Source organism: Porites lutea, chromosome 2, assembly GCF_958299795.1.
Source record: "Porites lutea chromosome 2, jaPorLute2.1, whole genome shotgun sequence".
Taxonomy (NCBI): domain Eukaryota; kingdom Metazoa; phylum Cnidaria; class Anthozoa; order Scleractinia; family Poritidae; genus Porites; species Porites lutea.
Window position 1 is genome coordinate 21572004 of NC_133202.1, and position 10205 is coordinate 21582208.

Below are 10205 nucleotides of genomic sequence, written 5' to 3' on the forward strand. Positions count from 1 at the left end.
TATAAAATCTGCAGACCATTACATTACAGCTGGTGTGATAAGTCTCCTACGTGTTCAAAGAGGATCCTGAATATTGACTTATCTTATTTGCCCAATTGAAAAGAATTTTCTCTATAAAATTTAGAAAATAAGAACCTGTTTCGTATTTTAGGCTAAACAGGTTCTTGTATAGAGGGGGCCTAACTCGCAAATTATAACCTAACAGGTTCTTAAAAACCAGGTTCTTAGTCGTGGGTTTTAACTGTATCCAGTGTGACAAAATGGCAACTGATGTTGGTATTCAGTGTGAGAATGGGAATAGTGACTCTGACGATGGAGAAGACTGATACAGGTAAGTACGTTCAAAGGTGTAAGTTAGTACTGTAGGGATGGCGAGAAGAAACGGATGCTGGTTAGTACCTTTTAATGTGTATTTCTTCAGGTTCGATATAGCAACATCCCTTTTGACGGGACACATTTTGTCATTTTCTGCAAGCCTAGCATAAGAAAGTATTTGTTTTTAGCCCCAATGTTCGCTACATAGTGAGAAGAACTACATGATGTAGACGTATGTTCATGTTTTAGATCCCATATGCAAGTGACAGTAGTAAAGAAGGACTTTAAAGGGTCATGCATGGCACTTTCACTGAAGCGTGGATTTAGCTATCTAAACTGATTTGATTCGTAAGACTTAATCAATAGATTTAGTCAGGTTCTTCTAGTAACATTGTGATGTAAAGCGCCTTTAATGGTGATTTTATTCAGATGACTGAAACATCAGCAGTTGAATATACAAGGAAAAAACAAAATGGTCGTAGCTGTGACGTCATTTTGACGTAATCATAGCATGAACAACTGTAAAAAATGCTGAAATAATATCTTGGATACTTATTATTGCAAATACACGTGTAAACAAAGTATAATTGTACTTATTTAAGAATGAAAAACATTTTAAAGCTATTTTCTTAGAAATCAAAGATGGCGACCAGAAGGCAGTATGCACTGCAAATTTCAAATTCGATTTACAAAGTGAAAGCTACTGCTCTATCCTTGCTATCATGCATTTTTGTGATTCTTAATGGTCAGAGATTAAGATTTAACAAGTTTTGTTTGCTCCCCGTAAGTGAGCCATACAACCCCCCCAGCTGATGGACTAATGAACGCGTGAAGCGTTTATATCCTCAAAGCAGTATTCCTAATATAAATCCCTTCCGTTTAAAACAAATGATTTTCCGAATAAAAGTTTGCCAAGGATGCAGGGGATCACGTCAGTCATCATTACGAACAGTTACAGACACACCATTTGATTTTTGTGAGGCCAGAAAGGAGCAGCGGACTTACAAAGACCCTCAAATAGGAGAGTTATGCACGCCCGCTCGGGAATCGGATGCACATTATCACCTTCGGGTTGCCTGCATTCAAGCAGCTGAGCCGTCATTTGTGCCGTATTTGCTGGTCATCCCCGACGGATTGCCTCTCACAGAGTGCCACAAAAACTACATTACAAAAGAGTTCGGTGTGAGAGCCTGTTCGATTTAATTCATGTCATTGTTTTGTTTTTTCATGTTTCTGTGCCTTGTTTGACCGGTTTATATAGCTGTTGAAGTTCAATTTTATATCTGCTTTTGCTTTATTATTCTTTGTTTAGATATGTTTCGCATGGTAATAAGTTAAAAATGAAAAATAAAAGTTAACTTAAGATGAAAATGAATCCCAACACAAAAAAATAAATGTTTTCGTGTAACACTTGTAGGCTGTAATAAATTTGCTTGACATCGTTTCCATTTAAACACTAATAAGTTAAAAACCTTTTTCGTATAATCATCTTGGGATCAACACATGATTTTAAAATGGATTCCTCTTTCTACAATAGTGCTTGACGTCAAGTTGCACTGAAAAGATGTTTAAGTTGCTAAGAAAGAGTTGTTTCATTAAAGAAACCAACAAAAGGTAGAGCAATTGTATTGTAATTGAGAGCCTTGTGTCTTGGCTCTTTTAAAGTGTTCCCATTCATGGTTCTTATTTTCATATTACTTCGTGTCCTCTTTCAATTTTATATTATTATTTTTACTTTATTTATTTATTTATTTTTTAGATTTTGCGCTTTTCTTGGTATTTTGGGGGGTGTTCCAGGCTTTTTGGGGGTGTTTCTGGTTTTCTGGGGGTGTTCCGGGTTTTCTGGGGGATGTTCCTAGTTTTTTGGATGTTCCAGGATGTTCCTGGAAGTACTACATGCTGTATTTCCCTGACATGTAAAGGCTGACTAGACTTTATTGATACCCAGTTGAAAGAACTGGGGCTTACTGCTTTGGGAAATCGTATGAAATTGAGAGATTACTGCGCAAAACGGAAAAAAGTCGGTAGTGATGAGAATGAAAGGAAAGGAAATCTTCAAAAAGCTGCAAGCACCTATTGGAGCTAACTCACAGTTAAAGTTAAAGGGTCAAACAGTAAAAGATATGGCTATGACAAAAAGTCAACAGCTGCGCTTTGAGTTTGTGTGGAAACACTGGTCAGGTAGAAGATTTAAACAAAAGAAAGCAAAACATGCAGGCTGGGGCAGGGTATGCGATTTAACATACAACTCAAAAGGAAACGGTACTTACACGAAATTAGCTTGTTCCTACTTTTCAAGGCTTGGTCCAATTTACATGTCGATGTTTGAACTTGTCGAATCAAAAACTTTACAAAGTTGTATTTTGTTAGTACATGTGCTTTCACGCAATCCATTTTGTTAAGTCGTGCGCTCTCACTCGAGTTAGATGAAGAGCAGCCAACCGTTGCAGACAGGCGAGACATCCACCAGAACCAACTGACCTTGAATTCGTAATCGACAAGTCCAGCATACCACAACATTTCCTACGTGCAGATGTTGAAACCCGTGGAGGAGGACATGTTATCTTTGCGACAGAGGAACAGCTAGAAAAGTTAACTGAGGCCTAGTAGTGGTACATGGATGGAACTTTCAAGTTGTGTCACCCACCCTTCAGTCAGCTCTTTTCCATCAATGCGTTCGTCAGGCAGGGTGATTACGCAAAGCAAGTTCGGCTACTGTTTGTGCTCATGTCAAGCAGAAGAAAGCACGACTACAAAAAGGTGTTGAAGAAGGTAGGAGAGGATACTTTAGTAATTATTTGTACGTATTATTTACATAAAAATTATAAGAAAGCAAGATTTAGACGTCTTATTTAAGCAGAGGCTTTTACACTTTTCCTGATCTTTTTTTCGCGGGGTTCGTTTTTTTTTTTTAATTGACGTATCTTATCTTAACTAAGGTTTTAAGGATCCTGCCATCGTCCCCTGCTGTAGAACAAGTGACTGTTGACTTCGAGAAAGCCGTGTGGGGAGCATTTCGTAAAGTCCTCCCTGAAGTGCAATTGCTGGGCTGTGCATTCCAGTGGAAACAGGCCCTTTGGAGAAAGGTGCAGGAGCTGGGATTGTAGACTGCATACACCACTGATCATGCGACAAGTAGCTACATCAGACGACTTATGGCGTTGCCCTTTCTTCCGCACAAGTCAATCGAAGCCACTTTCGAGAGTCTGAGACCAGAAGTTACCACGCAGCCACTGAAGGAGTTTGTCCACTACATCGGAGAGACCCGGATAAAGCGTGTTCATGCTGTCAGTAAGAACAAATGACATAGAAGGCTGGCATCATGCCCTGAACTGAAGAGCTGCTGGCCGCAGTGGACTTCCCTTCTACTTGCTTTTGTTCCTGCTACACAACGAGGCCCGCCTGGTGTCACTGCAGATTCGGCTTGTGTCTGAGCGCAAGCTGAAGCGGATCCAGAGAGCCGCCTACCGCCAGTTACAAAGCCGGCTCTTTGAGCTGTGGGAGGCATTTAACAGGAGAGAGAAATCCCCCAAGTAATCACTGAAAGGTTGCACAAACATCAATAGGCCAATGATCATCTAAAGTACTTAAAGGACTCATGAACTTGATTTATTTCATCATTAGCTATTGTAGATAATGTTAAGGTATTTTTAGCAATCACCTTATCATTAGAAATCTCAAAAATACAGTACATTAGAAATCCCAAATCCAGTAAGCTAAGCAAAATTGACTAGTTTAAAACTTAAAGAAATAATCAGTATATAGTACATTATATATATTATATATTATTTCTTGATTACGTTTAATCAAGGGGCGGGTGTTACTTGGACAACTCACATGTCCCCGCTTGTAATAAGTATCAGTTAGGATTTCCTTTAAAATATATTACTGCACTTTTCACAAACATGTGAATTCTGTAAGTCACTCTTTCAAGTCACTTTTTTTTTATTTTGTGTTCGGCGGGGCTTGTGTCACTAACCTTGTCGTATTCTTCTTATGCTATCACTCTTCAAATAGTCTTCGATTAGTCAACGTTCAGAGATTTGGCAAATTCGGACGTAAACAAACACATTTGTTTCGTCCCACAATCTCGACCAGTATGTCCTGTCTTGTGGTTAGTTCTGCGGTTTCGATCCTTTGTTTTAGGGAAAGCCTTAACTTAAACTATGAAAACACTGTTTACAACATAAAGACTTGGTTATTGCATGGGTACGAATCATCTTAGCATTGGGTACGAATCACCTCAACTTTGGGTACAAATCGTCTGGGTACGAAACGTCCGTGGATACGAAAGTCCTTCATTTCCATTTCAACCTGCACAGGAAAGTTAAATGCAGAGAAAGTGATGGAACTGAACCGTGGAGAGTGTCATAGCCCATGTTCAAAACGGGGAAGCAACAGTGCGCAATGTTAAAATTACCCCAAACTTTGGTAAGAGTCAGCGAGACACTGAAATTTATAATCTTGAGTAACATTTCATGTTTTAATTTTGCTAAATAACTAAATTAATGAGGTGGAGCACAGTACATGTAAATTCAGTTTTTCGGCATTAGTTGTCTTTGACAGACTAATGTGAGGTGTAAAACAAATATTGTTTGCAATTTGCTGTATAAAAATGAACTGGTATTGTCGGTTCTACCTATTACTCAACAACCTTAAAAGGTAAGGCAAGTAAAACTATGTACATTTGACTTCTCTTACAGAATATGTGGAGGAAATGTTTCAAACATACATAAGTTCAAGCGAAGATGAATTGCAGCAGGCGGCTAGGAAGCTTAGAAACATGACCCCAGCACCAATTAACACAATGTTGCAGAAGCAACCAAGAGAAGAAGCTGTTGCGAAGAAAATCAAGAGATCCAAAATGGTTGTGACTGATGTCCCCCCAACCTCAACACCAGGTAGTTAGTTACATACTGTAACCAGTGATCAGTAAAATAGAGATGGCTTTCATTTATTGAAACTGTGGGATGATCAGGACTTAAAGAAATGCAGCAAAGAAAGCCTGAAAAAGCTTCCCATTAGCTTTCTAGCTCAATTGATTAGAGTGCTGCACTGGTATCACAGAGATCAGCGTTAGAATCCCAGCAAGCCTGAATTTTTTCAGGCTTTCTTTTCACAACTGCATAAGTTGTGTATTTGACTGTAGCGATCTTTTCTGTTTATAATATGTTATGTAGGTTATTTTCTATAAAAATTGGAGAAAGGGATAAATTTTGTGGTTAAAAGAGTAAGGATTTTCATGCTCACAACCCTTTCTATCAACTTTAGAGGAGCTGCTGAATTGTACTGTATTCAATTTACGTTTTTTCCTAGTTCCTGATGAACCAGTTGTAAGCACGAGTTCAAATGTGGAGGGGAACAGGGGGGCGGGAGGGGTACGGGAGACGAGAGAAGAAAGGGCGGAAAGCGGGATCTCTATGATGGCGGGAAGCGGGAGAGAAATTCCAAAAGGCAAGCTTTCGTTAATTGTTACTGCTCATCATCCAGTCAAAGAAACGAACCCAACAACGTTTCTTGACTTCCATTTAACGTTCTCCGAGGCCCTAAATCAAAATTTTAATGCGAGAAAAGTCAAAAAACGTAAATTCGTACTCGGGATAGAAAAAAGAGCATTACTTCCGGTGAAATTGGAAACCTTTCCAAGTCGGTTACATCATAGGTCACGAGTCCTCATGAATGAGGTGGCGTGACACATGTACACGTGAGTCGACTGTGTGAGTCGTTTCAGTGTTTTGTCTGTTTGACCTGTCTTGCAGGTACAATGTCGTCAAAGACCATTTTAATCGGTCTAAGTATTTTTTGGTGTGGTGTGGAAAAATCCGTTCATGGAAGACCTTCCTGGGAGCTCGCTCCGTACGATTGTAGTTTGCAAAACACTAAAGATTTTACGGCGTGGTGCACAAAAACACAAAAGATTTTACGGCGAACAGTGGACTGAGACTATTGTCGCTGTAGTGGGATGTCAGAAGCGGTGGTCAAACCTAGATAACCAGGTCTGTCTTCTAAATGCAGAGATGTTGGTTTTAATTGATGAGAGGGGATTTGTAAGTACATTTTTGGCTCATATCGTAGTTGCTTTATGGTGATATCAATTAATTTTATCGTTCCCTTTTTTTAAATCTTGAAAGGACCAACGTATCATGAGACAATCTGGTTACAGCTTCCGTGGCTATCGGGCTGAAGTTCACAGGCAGCTCTCAAACTAGAATCCAAGAATCAAAGCCATTCCTATCATCTGTACCGAAGGATTGATAGAAATTGGAATTCACCGTGGAACAACAAATGGAGATGTATTTCTACAATTTGTAAATGAGAGGCTTGTTCTGAATCTTCTACCATTTGATGGTGTTAACCCACGCTTGGTTGTTATAATGGGTATGATATTCTGTAGTACATTCAAAGTATTAAGCGCGATCTAAGTACAGTTGAACCTCTTTACAACGGCCACCTTGGGGACAGAAGAACGTGGCCATTTTAAGGAGGAGGCCGCTGTTGGGAGGTTCAACTGTTAAGTCAATGTATGGATTTTTTGTCCTCTGGAACGAAAAAATTGTGTTATTTTGGAGTACTCAAAATGGTTAATTTCCCGAGTTACACAGGGGTGGGTCACATGGTGTACATGCAGTTCTCAAGTTTCAGAGATTGAGTTGCAACTTCATTCTCGTTTGTGTTCGGGTTGTACGTACGCCTTCTAGTTTATGCTGTAATTGTAATTTGTTTCTGCTGTGATTTTTAACATGTCTCACTACAATTTACAGACGCTTCCGTCACAGAATTATGCGGCCTTGCATGCAGAGCAAGACGAAGAATTTCATGACAGCTTCGAGTACCTGCCCGTCAACCTCGCTAACGATCGAGGAACGTCTTCGCCTGGTGTTCGCAATGGCCAGTCATCCACTCCTCTTGCTACAACCAGCGACGTCAATGGCAATGCAGATGACATTGCTGCGTTAAACGCGGCCATTGCTCAAGCCAAGGCGAACAATGCAGAGCTAGAACGTCGAGCAGAAACGGTCAAACTGAAAGCCGAACTTCATGCACTGCGTCAGCGAAACGCCCATTTACAGAGTCAAGCAGCTGCCCGTCCTGATTTGGCTCCTGGTGAACGTGGCAAACCTCGAGAGTCTTCCGTCGCAATAAAAGAGCTCCGGGCTGATCCTGCTTTGACCGCGAAGGTTTCTTCAGAAATCGAGTGTCTCGGGTTTTCCTCGAGTGACTCTGAAGACGAGGGCGATGCCTCCATCAAGAAGAAAGCTCGAGGTAAGAAATTACAGTTGGGCAAGACTGCTAAGCTCACGAGTCGTGTGTTAGCGCCACAGCACTGGCCTCATAGTTTTCTTAGTCTCGCTTACGTTTCCAGGGAGCGACCTTATGACGAGCTAACTCTTGCCGAATTCGCTGCCGGATACGCCTCCATCTTGCAGCTCAATAGTCTGCCTCCTGACGAACATTCTGGCTGTCTTGATCATTTCATTGTTTTTGATGTACCTCGTCACTCAATTTCCTTGGCCTGCCGTTCGAGAGTTTCACGGCGCTGTCTTGTTTGAGATCGAATGCGGAGGTGCTCGTTGGGGTGATTTGTTCGCTCATTTGGAATCGCGTCTTCTTCGCTCACCAACTAAATGAAGTATCAGTTCTTCTCGCCCCTCTGGTGCTGTGTTATTTTGCCGTGATTTCCAAACCGGGAAATGCTCACATACAAAGGATCATTATGGCACGATCCGTAACGAAAGAAAGTGGTTACAGCTTAAGAGTACTAATTTTTTTTTGTGGTCCTGGTTTTCAGACAGTGCTGCCATACATCATTCGCAACGCGTTATTGATGCAATCAATGCTTGAGGTGCATTACTTATTTTCCTTCCTCCATACAGCCCACATCTCATGCCTTGTGAAGGAGTAATCGGACAAGTGAAAAGCTCGATCAGAGAGAACCGAACTAGTTTGGGAGCAGTGCGATGAACTGGAGACCATGGTCTTTGAAGCTTTTATGCAAATAACTGATGAAGAAATTTCAAACTACATCCGCCACTGTGAATACCTTTAATTCAAACATTTTATTCCACTTTTGCTAGCTCGTTAACGGGTTTTCCCCTTTCTTTGTCAAACTGATCTCTCGTCAGCATTTCTTTGTCAGAGAGATTCTTTAGCTGAGCCACTTGACTATAAATCATTCCTCTTAAGCAGAACTGTAGAAAAAAAAATTACATTAGTAATGCTTGCAGTTCTGTCTTGCTCAGAAAACTTGACGTGTGGCCTTTCAAATTCATGGATCTCTTAACGCACGATTTTAAAAGGCAATTAATCGCAGCAATCACAGTGACAACGAAAATCGTTTTCCTTAATTTTAGATACGCTCTTTTCTTGAATAACGGAGTAACACGTTAGAGAATTATACCTTTTCCTCCACACCTGAAACTGTCGAGCTCGATGTTGCCGTTGAAGTTGCGGAGCAGCTCGCTTAACTCCTCCCCGTGAAAAAAAAAACTTGTGGCATCTCGTCCTCGCTATGGTGAATTTTATTCACCTGTATTAATAAAGAAACAATCAAGTCATAAAATATTATTTTGCGTCCCAGTACAATGACGAACAAAAGTGTTAATTTAACTGAAAAGCAAACACACAAACGTGCATTTAAAATTGGCAAGTTTACAAGCGCGGAATCAAATATTAGAGAGCAATCATTTTTCTTTATTATCACAATTCCTCTTTCTTCATCTGCAATTAAATGTCATGAAATTTTAGCGTTGATGTTATTACATTTCTGAGCTTACCAACATTCTTGCCAAGCATTTTAGTTTAAAGTCCGCTATGCCTCCTCCATGCTTTTCTTGCAGACGTGCTAGCCTTTTTTCGTAGGAGTCTTGATCATCCTCCTCCATACTCCGTCGTCGATAGAGTGGCCTGCATTATAGACTTTGGAAAAAAAAAATTGTTTACGACAAACACAAGGTTAGCAATTTTGTTACTAGTGCGTTTTTGAAATGTCAAACTCCAGGCAAGCAAGTTAGTTATGAATCATATCTGAAGTTTTCCTCTTTGCTTGTCCTTCCCTTCTTTCTTTCTCGTCCTGTTTGCATTTCACGACACTGTGTGGATCCACCCATAGGGTGATCCACCCATTTTTAATACTTTTGTAGGCGTCTTCTAGTAGTTGTTTGTCTGTTTTTATGTTGCATTTTCGGCGTCCTTCACTCATGTAGCCGATAGTTAAAGAAGACCAATAAGAAGAGGGACTTAACTCTTCGGAATAATTTGGAAGCAAATATTTCTTAAATTCATTGACTGATACAAACTTCGGCAAGTCGCATATGGTATACTGTTCAAATTGGCCCTTGTTGGCCAATTTGGACACCTTCATAAAAGCTTGGATAGTTTCCATAGTTCACCACGTGCAACAAGCACAAGAGAACAAAATATTATGCAAATGTAATAGACTATTTTCAACATATTAAAATTCATACTTGGCTCCACGGGCTTGAGGTAAGAAAAGAAAAGAAATGCATTATTCATTATTGAGCCTCGAGGTGACTTCTTTTGTTTTAGTCCCTAGGCCTCGCAGCCAAGTATGAATTTTGATATATTGGAATTGGTCTATTCATTATATACTTATAGCCATAAAGCCCTTGGGTCTCATAGTTTATGGTTTATCCTTTCAAGCGACAACGTTTTTTCAATCAGGTATATACAAGTAAATCGTTTTAATACGTACCATTGAAGTCATTGAAGAAAAGTGGCCAAAAGTCCAGCAATGCTCTTTTTCTCTCAGTCATCTTTCTGATAAAACTTACGATCAAAACAATGAAAAACCTCGCCGAGAGGATCAAAAGCGTTTTCCTTGGTCCCTGGTTTACTTAAAATTCCTTAACAAGACTTGCAGTTCTAAAGTA

The 10205-nt window shown here is 40.1% G+C and overlaps 3 pseudogenes; 2 read left to right on the forward strand and 1 right to left on the reverse strand.

Annotated features, from left to right (window-relative positions):
• Positions 1-291: 291 nt before the first annotated feature.
• Positions 292-5224, forward strand: LOC140925807 (uncharacterized; annotated as a pseudogene).
• A 919-nt stretch (positions 5225-6143) lies between these two features.
• On the forward strand, positions 6144-8362 carry LOC140925809 (uncharacterized; annotated as a pseudogene).
• A 10-nt stretch (positions 8363-8372) lies between these two features.
• Positions 8373-9514, reverse strand: LOC140927252 (uncharacterized; annotated as a pseudogene).
• Positions 9515-10205: the final 691 nt, after the last annotated feature.